This window comes from Hemiscyllium ocellatum, chromosome 4 (assembly GCF_020745735.1).
Source record: "Hemiscyllium ocellatum isolate sHemOce1 chromosome 4, sHemOce1.pat.X.cur, whole genome shotgun sequence".
Classification (NCBI taxonomy): Eukaryota; Metazoa; Chordata; class Chondrichthyes; order Orectolobiformes; family Hemiscylliidae; genus Hemiscyllium; species Hemiscyllium ocellatum.
In genome coordinates this window covers 58,546,047-58,558,263 of record NC_083404.1, presented here as the reverse complement: position 1 = coordinate 58,558,263, position 12,217 = coordinate 58,546,047, and the positions used below count along the sequence as shown (strand labels likewise).

Sequence of the window (12,217 nt, the reverse complement as noted above, 5' to 3'; positions counted from 1 at the left end):
TAAACCAGACTTTTCACAACTTTGGTACTACATTTGACTCCCAGGTGAATTCCTGATCTCTCTCTCTCACTACACCCTTTTGCAGCTAGATATTTAAATTCATCCCATAATACCCCCATGAAACATTTTAGGATTTTTAATTATATTGAAGCTACAATATCAGTGTGAGTTGTTGGAATTCCAGAGTATGGGGCTAGATGGTCGAGGGTGTAGTGTATAAAATTTCAGGCAAGTTGTCGTGCTTATGGAAGTTAAAGGAAAAGTGTGGTTAAGTAGAGATTTAAAGACCAAAAGGAGAGCTTTAAGTTGGAGGTATTGGCAAACTGGAAGAAAGGTTTGGTCAGCAAGCAAAAGCACAATGGATGAATAGAAATCGGTGTAAAATGAGATATGGCTCTCAGGATTTCAGATGAGCAAGGAGTTTGCAGTGGATGGAGGTTGAAATGTCTTTAAGAACATTGAAACAGTCAGGACTACATCTGACAAAAGCCATGGTAGACGTTTTAGACTGAGGTTGAGAAACAAAGCCATGGAGGTGAGATGGAGTAAATGGTGGTTGGATAACATGGTAGTGAACAGTCTTTCTTTCTGCCTCAGCCAGCTGCCAGAGATATGAATAGAATTGGCAGAAAAAGCATGGAGTTTTAAGATGTGGACCAAGACAATGGCTTTATTTCCTCATGTTTTAATGAAGAAAAATGTGGCTATTCCTGTAATGTAACGTCAGGTTTTCGGCTAGTGTATTACATCATTGAAACACTGAGTTATTGATTAGAAGTAATACTATTCAAGAATGTAATATTTCCATGCCCATGGTATATTTAAAAAATCTCAGTCATAGCTGTGACAATTGCAACATCTTTTTATTCACTCCCAAAGCCTAACTTTTAATTTCTCAATGTTAAATCCATTCCAAACTCAGAGAAACATGTGAAGCACTTTTCATCACTTTTAGAAATGTCTTCCAAATAGAAAATTCAGAGCTTAATCCCTACAAAAATGCAATTTGTTGTGACCTTTGCACGAGGATAATCTCCTAGACAAAGTAAATCAACTCACCCAGCAACTCTCACCACACCTTTGGCTTCTCCGTGATATTTTTTGTCCAGCTCATATTGAAGGGGTCACCATCTTGCTGGTCACTATTAGCTACAACAGTTGCTTCCTTTTAGAGGAAAAACAAACAGGCCTGTGTAGTCAGCCAGAATCACAAAGCAGCATTGTAAAGCCATCAAAAGTGTTCAAGAAAGTTTTGCACATCAGTCTTGGACCTAATTACCATGATTTCTCAGAGGCCTCACACAATTGTAGTCTGGAAACACTTGAGAACAGAAGTGATCAACTGTATTGTTCTTTTGTGAGACTGCTGATGAGCGCCAAGTCACTACATGTTACCTGTAGACACAATTCATAGGGCTACCAACTGTGGAATTGAAAACAATGTGATTTAAAAATAGTCCAATGATGTATCTCAAGCACACATTAAACAGATTCTAATGACTTTCAAACTTTGAAGCCTGATAATATAAAGATCCTAACCTGATGATCTATACTATTGAGATTGTCAATGTTTATAGATTGAGAATTGGAATATGGACACGTTTGAACATTACTTATTGGAAAGGATTTATAATGTGATTGCTTGTATCTGGAAAGTCAAAAAATTCAAGGAGACTATGGTCTACTTGTTTTCCAAAACACAAAGACTTTGGGAAGCAAAGTTTTAATTAGAGATAAGGGTGGAGATTTATAGATAGGCGAGTAGACCTGGAAAATCACAATGGATCTAGGTTGCTGTTGCCTAGAAACAGCCTCTGGTCAGAGATAGTTGATATCAGTAGGAATTGTAGCTTGGAGTTGAATCTATCGCGCTCTCAATGAAGTTGTTTAAAAAAAGTTTCAAATATCAGCATTCTTAAACATTTCTCAGCTGAATCTTAATTCTAGTCTAAAGATTTTCTATCCTTCTGTATTTGAAGCAATCACGTCATCAACAAAACTTCAAAGGAATAGTGAGAAATCAAACCATCTTTTGCTTGCTCAATTTTGCCCTTTTTACTTGGATTGTTTTTTCTTTTAGCCTTTATTACTCAGAATAATAGCTTAGCAGAATTGTATATGGCTTTGCCCTAACTCTGAATAACTGCGTGTGTGTTTGGGATTCAAGGGGATATCTCTGACTTCCCATAATATCTGAGTTGAAAACCAGTTTGCAGTCAGTTTGAGTAATGTTTACCTGTAATTTTTAATAACTTAGTGAAAGCTTCTTATTCTTGTTGACTAGAACAAAAAGAAACAAATTGACCATCTGATATGTCTTATGGAGTAGTGGGTCTTGATATCCAGCGATACCTCCTGTCAGAGACATGACTGTATGTTGTGGTTCTGTTCGCCGAGCTGGAAGTTTTTGCTGCAAACGTTTCGTTCCCTGGCTAGGGAACATCATCAGTGCTATTGGAGCCTCCTGTGAAGCCATGCTTCACATGACTGTATACTATCCTGCTCTGTTCTGTCATTGTTTTGTAATTAGTCTTTACTTGAAATGACTGACTGTAAAACTTAACTCAATTCAACTCTTGGCCACAACATAAGTTCCTTTTTGAAAACTAAATCTCTGATGATGATGAAACCACTTGTCCCATCTAACACTGCCAGCAGTAGCTAACAACATGACGGCTGGAGGAGGAGCGCCTCATCTTCCGCCTGGGAACCCTCCAACCACAAGGTATGAATTCAGATTTCTCCAGTTTCCTCATTTCCCCTCCCCCCACCTTGTCTCAGTTGGTTCCCTCAACTCAGCACCGCCCTCCTAACCTGCAATCTCCTTCCTGACCTCTCCGCCCCCACCCCACTCCGGCCTATCACCCTCACCTTGACCTCCTTCCACCTATCCCACCTCCATCGCCCCTCCCCCAAGTCCCTCCTCCCTACTTTTTATCTTAGCCTGCTTGGCTACTCTCTCTCATTCCTGATGAAGGGCTTATGCTCGAAACATCGAATTCCCTATTCCTGAGATGCTGCCTAACCTGCTGTGCTTTAACCAGCAACACATTTTCAGCAGTAGCTAATCCCAGGAAGGGCATCCACAAATGAATGTCACCTACTAATTGATCAAGAAGATTAGAAGTTTTGACATTTCAACACTTATTCTGAAAAGAACCATTTTCATAAGTGTCCCAAAGTAGGTCTCTTCTGGAGATGTATGCCAAGGGACATGGTACCTCAACTGGGGTTTCTTCTGGGAAGACATGGAATTGTGTTGAGACTGGCCAAACTGAAATTTTTTTCAAAAAAATAATTAAAACTTACCTTTTGGAGGCCTCCTATCCCAACCCAGCTCCTTATTGTGTAGGGATAACAGGAAATTAATATCATTTCCTGCTGAAGCCTATGGGTAAAAATTGCAACTAGATCCTGATGATGTCATCAGGAACTGATATAATTATCTTAAAAGGACCCCTGTTGGATTTGGGTGGCTGACTCAGTTGCCTGTCTTAGGTACCTCCCTGTAGGTTAGCTCTCAGTATTTTCTAGTTAATTAACCCCACTAGGCGATTTGATGTGCCTACTGCCTGGCTGTCTCACAAGCAATCTAACGATACAAAATTGGTTGAGCTGTCTATGGAAATTATGAAAATGTAGAGCTTGTTAATGTCAAAATAGATGTGACCTTGATGCCTGCTTATCATACCACTAAAGCGGAACATTTGGGGAAGGGCTGAAGTTTGATCCTTAGGGAGCTCCAGATTTTTACACTGCAGTAGAAGGAGAAGTTTGCCTATACAGATTTTCCAGGAAATGAGTGAGTTAAGCAAGGGTCGACCCTCTGAACAGAAGGCATAATTTGTAGGAGGAGACTGGTCAACCATGTCAAAGACTGAACATACACTGAGGAACAATGCGCCATTAGTCTGTGTGTGTCACAAGGTTATATGTGAATTTGTTTTGCTGTTGCAGCAACAGAAATTAATTCAAGCAATGCAAACATGAATTGTGTGAAAACGGACACAGCTGTGGAAGGCAATAACACATTCATAGGCGAAGAGGAAGATAAGATTGAAATGGGGTGGTATTATGGAAGGATAGTGAATGATGGTGGGTCTTTTTAAGGAAACCGGGTGTGGGGGAATGAAATTTGCAGGTTTGATAATGGGGCACAGTACCTGAGGAGATGGAACCTTATTAGGACATGACAGCTCCTGTGAGTTTATTGCAAGACATTTTCTAAGTAAAATGAAGTCTCATTCATAGCAGCGCTTTGAAATCTCAGTAGTTTTCACAGGAATTCAGAAATGAGTTTCCTCTTGGGCTAAGACAAATGAGCATGATTTCTTGATTACTTGGGTCCTCTGCTGTGTGCCTTTATCCAAGCAGCAGCCACTACTACACAGGAAAAACGAAGCGTTCAGCAGAGACAGAAAGGTTGTGACAACTGAGTACGAGAATAAGATAATCATGTAGCATAGAAGTCCTGGAAAGAGAGAAAATATGATCTGGCAACTGCTACTGGGCACGTGAGAGACACCAGCAGTGGTGACTGCTCTTGAAGTCAGTGGGGAGGGCTTCAGACCAGTATCCACGCTGACTTGAAACAGTGACATATCCCAGGAATTAAAGCCCAGATCCAGCTGCTGGTTTTGGGGGAGAAATTTTTACAGGGAATAGCCTTCATCTTAGTGAGAGTTCTGATTAATGAACATGACACCTAGTTAAAAGATGAAGACATACTTACCTTAAAAAGCATAAACATAGAAATTAATGCAAATTTAATTCTATCCATCTTAAATATAATTTTTGTGACTTGAATTTTCTGAGACAGCAGTGTTTCTGAAGCTGGATTGTGTAATGGATTTGGCACTAGTTTTTGACCTTTGGATCCTGGGTTGTAGTCCAGCCTAGATGTAATGACCTTGGGCTGTTTGGTTCCTCGCTGCATCGGGCTCATCTTGCAAGGCTGGATTTAATTAGCAGTGTGACTCCATTTGGTGTGAGAAATAGAAAATGTATGAGGGTATTAGTTAACAAGCCAATGCAGATCTGCAAGAAACTTCGCAAATGTCAGCTGCTTTATCCAGATTCTGAGTGGCAGATCTGGGACTTGGCATTGGGCAGCCCTGAATCTGGACTCTCAGCACGTGGCTCTGATTCTGATAGTCTCGACAAAATTAGGGAAGGTGAGAGATCGTGACATTGTTTGCTGACCCTGGCAGAGCTCCACTGAGAAGCAAGGACTTAAATGGGCAGGGGAAGGCTGAGATGTCAGCTACTGGGAAGATGTTGTGGAGTTCAAACCCCGAAAGAAGATCCAGTAGAAGGTTTTCTCTCACCTGCCTTCTGTTAAAGGTTCTCAGGTAAGTGCTGCTGAGCTGGAGAAGAGGAATGATGGTACAGAGGAAAGGGAAGGGGAGTTGATTGCAGCTATCAAGAATGCTTGGAGCTGGGTGGAGCTCCTGTTGTCTCAAGTAAATTGTTAGAGTCAATAAATAAGCACACTTTTCAATGGCAGCAACTGGCTAGGCTGTAGCCACACCTAGAAAAGCTGAGCAGAGCAGGTCTGATGTCCGAGCCCCAGTTGCCCTGAGAAATCAGCTATTAGACCCCACATTAATCTGCACCATTTTAGGCAGATTTCTAGACCTCTGGGAAAATAGCTCATGGTTAAATGTTCTCTAGTTATCTGTGGGATTGAGGACAACGTTCCCTGAAATTAGATCTCATTACAACCGAATGGACACTAAAGTGTAACTATATCCAATGTACAGATCATTGCAGCACTGACTGCAGCGGAGATCTGTTCCATGTGTCATGCAGCTGCTGTGTTCAAAGCGAATGTGAATTTGAATTAGCAACAATACTGTGAATGTTGGAAACCTGAAATAAAAACAGATCATGGTAGAAATGCACAGAAAGCTTTGGCAGTATCTATGACAAGACAAAATATTTTAGGTCTGAAACTTCTGTTTCTTCTGTTACCCTTCCTTTCACATTTCTTTGCTGATTTGGTATTTTATCTCCCATGTAGTTTGAAAGGAGCATCTCTGGAATATGTTGAGCACTTTCCATACCTTGCCAGCCACATCTCTCAAAAAGCTACCTAATGTATAGAATATTCCTATACCAGATGGACTAACATGTGACCGACTACATAAAAGTGCAACAGAAATTTCACCAGCTGTGCATTTGTTGATTCAATGCAAGGACAGTCAAGCAGATGCTAGTGTCCTTGATGCCAGCTCCACAAGCATTTGGGAGAAATTCCTGCAAGATCAATTACAATTGACAGGACATTTTGACTGGATGGTGGAAAATTGTCACTGTGCTAGGTTCTGTTCTCTCAACTCTCAAATGACTTGTGTTCCAAGGGATAACAAAGAAAAGACCACAAAAATACACTCAACCTTTCATTGAAGTACAGCAGAATTGGCATTAATGACTGGAAGAGGTGGAAAACTTTTAAAATGGTGATAACTTGTTCATCAAGCTTTCACACTTTGATCCAAATGTTTCAATGGTGAGATAAGGTGGCAGTACAGAAGGATAGAAAAAGACGCAAATCTTGTATGTTCCATCTCATGTACCCAAGCATGGGTTAAAAGTTGACCTGTTCAGTCACATGATGATCGACAACAGAAACTCATTACCCTGAGGAGATGTAATTGTGTCCTAGAGATGTACAGCATGGAAACAGACCCTTCTGTCCAACTCGTCCATGTCGACCAGATATCCCAACCCAATCTAGTCCTCCCTGCCAGCACTTGCTCCATTTCCCTCCAAACCCTTCCTATTCATATATCCATCAAAGGTAGAAGACAGAGGATGGTAGTGGAGGGATGTTTTTCAGACTGGAGGCCTATGACCAGTGGAATGTCCAGATGCCTTTTAAATGTTGCAGTTGTACCAACCTTCACCACTTCTTCTGGCAACTCATTCCATCCACGCACCATCCTCTGTGTGGAAAAAGTTGCCCCTTAGGTGTCTTTTATATCTTTCCCCCCTCACCCTAAACCTATGTCCTCTAGTTCTGGAATCCCCCACCCCATGGAAAAGACTTTGTCTATTTACCCTATTCATGACCTTCATGATTTTATAAACCTCTATAAGGTCACCCCTCAGTCTCCGATGCTCCAGGAAAAACAGCATCAGCGTATTCAACCTCTCCCAATAACTCAAATCTTCCAACCCTGGCAACATTCTTGTAAATCTTTATTGAATCCTTTCAAGTTTCGCAACATCCTTCCAATTGGAAGAAGACCAGAATAGCGCACACTATTCCAACAGTGGCCTAACCAACATCCTGTACAGCTGCAACATAACCTCTCAACTCCTATCCATTAAAGGAAAGCATACCAAATGTCTTCATCACTATCCTATCTATCTGTGACTCTACTTTCAAGGAGCTATGAACCTGCACTCCAAGGTCTTTTTATTCAGCAACACTCCCTGGGAGCTTACCATTAAGTGTACAAGTCCTGCTAAGATTTGCTTTCCCAAAATGCAGCACCTCTCATTTATCTAAATTAAACTTGATCTGTCACTCAGCCCATTGGCCCATCTGATCATTGTAATCTGAGGTAACCTTCTTCGCTGTCCACTACACCTCCAATTATGGTGTCATCTGTAAACTTACTAACTATACCTCCTATGCGCACATCCAAATCATTTGTATAAATGACGAAAATAGTGGACCCAGCACTGATCCTTGTGGCACTCCATTGGTCACAGGCCTCCAGTCTAAAAAACATCCCTCCACCATCATCCTCTGTCTTTTACCTTTGAGCCAGATCTGTATCCAAATGGCTAGTTCTCACTGTATTCCATAAGATCTAACCAGTCTCCCATGGGGAACCTTGCCTTACAGAAGTCCATATAGATCATGTCCACAGCTCTGCCCTCATCAATCATCTTTGTTACTTCAAAAAAACTCAATCAAGTTCGTGAGACATGATTTCCCACGCACAAAGCCATGGTGACTTTCCCTAATCAGTCCTTCCCTTTCCAAATATGTGTAAATCCCATCCCTCCAATAACTTGCCCACCACTGACATCAGGCTCACCAGTCGATAGTTCCTGGGCTTGTTCTTACTACCTTTCTGAAATAGTGGTACTATGTTAGCCAACCTCCAGTCTTCTGGCATCTCACCTATGACTGTAGATGCAAATATCACAGCAAGGGGCCCAGCAATCACTTCCCTAGCTTCCACAGAGTTCTAGGGTATCCTTGAGTTAAGGGACAGTTGACAGTTTTTTCTTCCACTTTTTCAGAAGGCAGCTATTCTGGATCTCATCATTCGCATCAACTTTGTTTCTTTATACATTCTATTTCCACTCCCTTTGGCCTGCACAGTTAAAATTTTTGTGTTTTAATCTCCTGTGTTCTCTACCCTTTTGCATAAGATTCCCGCTCCTTTCCTCTTTACACTTACTTAAAATCTTTTACCTCAGGCAAGATATGCTGCCAGGATCACAAGCCAGTCATGCAGCATACACAGGTGGTAGAGTTGCATGTGATATTCTCAAGGCTAGCAGGTGAAGGATAAAACCGGTGAGACAGTGCAGAGGAGTATCAGATCCTGAAATGCTGGTGCAATCTGTAAGGGCTTACGAGGAGCTTGTGATATTACACTGATTCTGGGGGAATCAGTGAGAGCTTTAACAGCAAGTCAAAAGTGGAGGATGATTTGCCTGAAGTTATCAACAGGTTCTCTAACTCCACTGGTGGGCAAGGAAGGTTAAGTAGACTCTGTAAGAGTAGAGGAGCAGACATCTGAGAGTGTAGGGACTCCTTTAGAGTGCTTTTTGCATTAATAACTGTTCCTCAGCCCTACTGACAGTGGCACCAAACTTCTTGAAGCCATGGAGACAGAGTAGGCTCTTGCATCTTTGGAGGTGAATCTCCATACATTAAAGCTCTCCCGGTCTAAGGAAATTAGAGAATGATTGTCACAATCACTGAAAGCCAAAGAGCTGAAAGATCAGCAGTCTTCGTCTCAGGTGACAACACAGGATATCATCAAATAGGAGCACATAAAAACATCCACAAGCATGGGAAATATCAATGTAATAGCTCTTCGAAGACGATAAGGATATTCAACAACATAAAAACAGGGCTTCAGAAGATTGAAGATTTATTAGATTGATTGATTTGTATAATTCATAAGAAACATTTTTGAATCAAGGTCATCTTGCATATCTCTCTTTGCACCTTGCTTGATATCTCTCAGGGTTTTCATCCTATTGTACCTGATTATAATCCTCCTTCGTATCCTTATTAGTTGAGAAGGCGTCATAATCCAGATATACTCCGTGTTCAGAGGTTGTCCATTCCTAGGGTCAGGTTGTGGAGACCACTGCATACCATCATGATGTATGAGATTCTGCTAGATTTATTCAGGCAGCATAGAAGAGTAGTGGCAACTTGAATAGTCCTGTGACAGCTGTTGTGTATGTGCTGTGCACCTGTGTTTGGGTTCCTCACAGGTGTAAGTAGCTATCTCTTTGGCGTGTAGCCCCTGAACAGCTTGTATCCATCCTTGTGGTTTCAAATAAACCTGTTGTTCTATAACCTTGGTGTCATGCGATTTTTTTGATTTTGTCCATCTTTGAAAGTATTGGGTTGAGATAGGGGAGAAGGTTAATGTAGAATAAAATTAAATGCCTGAGATTACCTTAGAATATAGATGTGATGGCAGCTTCAAGAAGCACTTGTATAATGAGGATGTGAAAGCATCTCTGTGATGAAGGCTGCTGTCTTGTCAGTGGGAAACTTTGTGAACAGCTCTGGCCACAATGAATCTCTGCACGCTGGGGAATCCATCATTGGCCCCAAATCCTACATCTGTGATCTTGATTATCCAGATCAATTAAAAACACACCGTAGCAGACCCTCTTGAATATCGCATTAGTGACCATTTCAATGCAACAATGAGGAGAAATTGGTGGCTGCCACATATATCTCCAGTAGATTCTCAGAATGGTCTTGAGGTGTAGAGATTTCCAGTCGATGTTTAACAAAGCAGACATTGGGTAGCCACTCCTTCCCATAGGGCTCAGCTCATAAACCATTGTGGCAACTTAGTAATGCCCTTGCTAGAGAAGCATCAATGACAATGCTCTTCCCATGGTTGTAGGAAGATGAGGCTCCCAACCATAAAACCTCTCTGGTTGGTGGTGTTTTTCTGTAGACGGGAGTCTGATTGTGTTCCCTTCTGCAATCTCCTTTTTCTTATCTCCTTCCAAGCTCATTGTTTCTATTGCCTCTCGTTAGCAGGGCTACACTCCCTGTAGTTGCCGCTTTCTCCTTTTCCGATGCCTTGCCTCCTCTTGATTACCCTAGGTTAAGTCAGCATAAGGAGGGAGGAAGTGTTGGGTATTCTAAAAGGAATTAAGGTGGATAAGTCCTCAGGTCCAGATGGGATCTATCCCAGGTTACTGAGGAAAGTGAGAGAGGAAATAGCTAGGGCCTTTACAGATATCTATGTACATCCTTGAACACTGGTAAGGTCCTGGAGGACTGGAGAATTGCTAATGTTGTCCCCTTGTTTCAGAAGGGCAACGGGGATAACCCAGGTAATTATAGACCAGTGAGCCTGACATCACTCATTGGAAGCTGCTGGAGAAGATACAGAAGGATAGGATCTATTCCCATTTGGAAGAAAATGGGCTTATCAGTGATAGGCAACATGAGTTTGTGCAGGGAAGGTCATGTCTTACCGACTTAATAGAATTCTTTGATTTAAGTTTTGGTCTCCTTCCTATCAGAAGGGTGTTGTGAAACTTGAAAGGGTTCAGAAAAGATTTACAAGGATGTTGCCAGGGTTGGAGGATTTGAGCTGTAGGGAGAAGTTGAATAGGTTAGGACTGTTTTCCCTGGAGCATCGGAGGCGGAGGTGACTATAAAATCATGAGTAGCATGGATAGGGTAAATAGACAAAGTCTTTTTCCTGGGGTGGGAAGAGTCGAGAACTAGAGGGCATAGGTTTATGGTGAGAGGGGAAAGATATAAAAGAGATCTAAAGGGCAACATTTTCACGCAGAGGATGGTGTGTGTGTGTGTATGGAATGGGCTGCCAGAGGAAGTGATGGAGGCTAGTACAATTGCAACATTTAAGAGGCATCTGGATGGGTATATGAATAGAAAGGGTTTGGATCAATATGGGCCAGGTGCTGGCAGGTGGGACTAGATTGGGTTGGGATAGCTGGTCAGCATGGATGAGTTGGACCAAAGAGTCTGCTTCTGTGCTGTACATCTGTATGATTCAGTAACAAAGTTGATTGATGAGAGAAGGGCTGTATATGTCATATACATGCACTTCAGTAAGGCATTTGATAAAGGTTCCCTATGGTACGCTGATGGAGAAAGTGAAATTACATGGGATTCAGTGATTGATAAAGAACTGGTTGTGCCACAGGAGAGTAGTAATGAAAGGGATTTTCTCAAAATGGAGAACTGTGACCAGTGGTGTTCCACAGGGATTGTGCTGGGAGCACTGTTTGTGATATACATAAATGATTTGGAAGAAAGTATCGGTGGTCTGATGAGCAAATTTGCAGGAGACACTAAGATGGGTGGAGTAGCAGATAGTGAAGGGGACTGTCTGAGAATACAGCAGAGTATAGATAGATTGGAGAGTTAGGCAGAGTAATGGTCGATGCAGTTCAGTCCTGGCAAATGAGAGGTGATGCATTTTAGAGGATCTAATTCCAGAATGAACTATACGGTAAATGGAAAAGTGCTGGGGAGAATTTATGTACAGAGAGCTCTGGGTATTCAGGTCCAATGTTCCCTGAAGGTGGCAACAAAGGTCAATAGAGTCACGATAGCATCATTTAAGATGTATCTGGACAGATACATGAATGGGCAGGAAGCAGAGAAATAAAGACAGTTAGAAAATAGGCAGCAGGTTTAGACAGGATCTGGATCAGCGCAGGCTTGGCGGGCCGAAGGACCTATTCCTGTGCTGTAATTTTTTTGTTCTTCTCTTTAAAGGTGTCTTAGCAAAGTGGATCAGTTACATGACAAGTAGCTGTATTCTTCTCTGGCCTCTCGTTCCCCTGGCTCTGAATATACCAATTGGAGAATATACCCAGACAATCCGGACCTCCTGTGCTAGGTCAGTTGGTATCTACTCCAGACTGTTATCTCTCCAACTAATTCTGCACTCTCTGCCAATTCATACTACTATTTGCAATCGCTGCTAATGACATCCAGTCTGCCTTG

General features: G+C 41.9%; 1 long non-coding RNA gene across 1 annotated transcript; it reads right to left on the bottom strand.

Annotated features, from left to right (window-relative positions):
- Positions 1–993: 993 nt before the first annotated feature.
- Positions 994–3,409, bottom strand: LOC132815386 (uncharacterized). Its single transcript, XR_009644647.1, has 3 exons — positions 3,310–3,409; positions 1,280–1,423; positions 994–1,165 (listed from the first exon to the last, which is right to left on the bottom strand). It is a non-coding gene; the product is annotated as an uncharacterized LOC132815386 (long non-coding RNA).
- Positions 3,410–12,217: the final 8,808 nt, after the last annotated feature.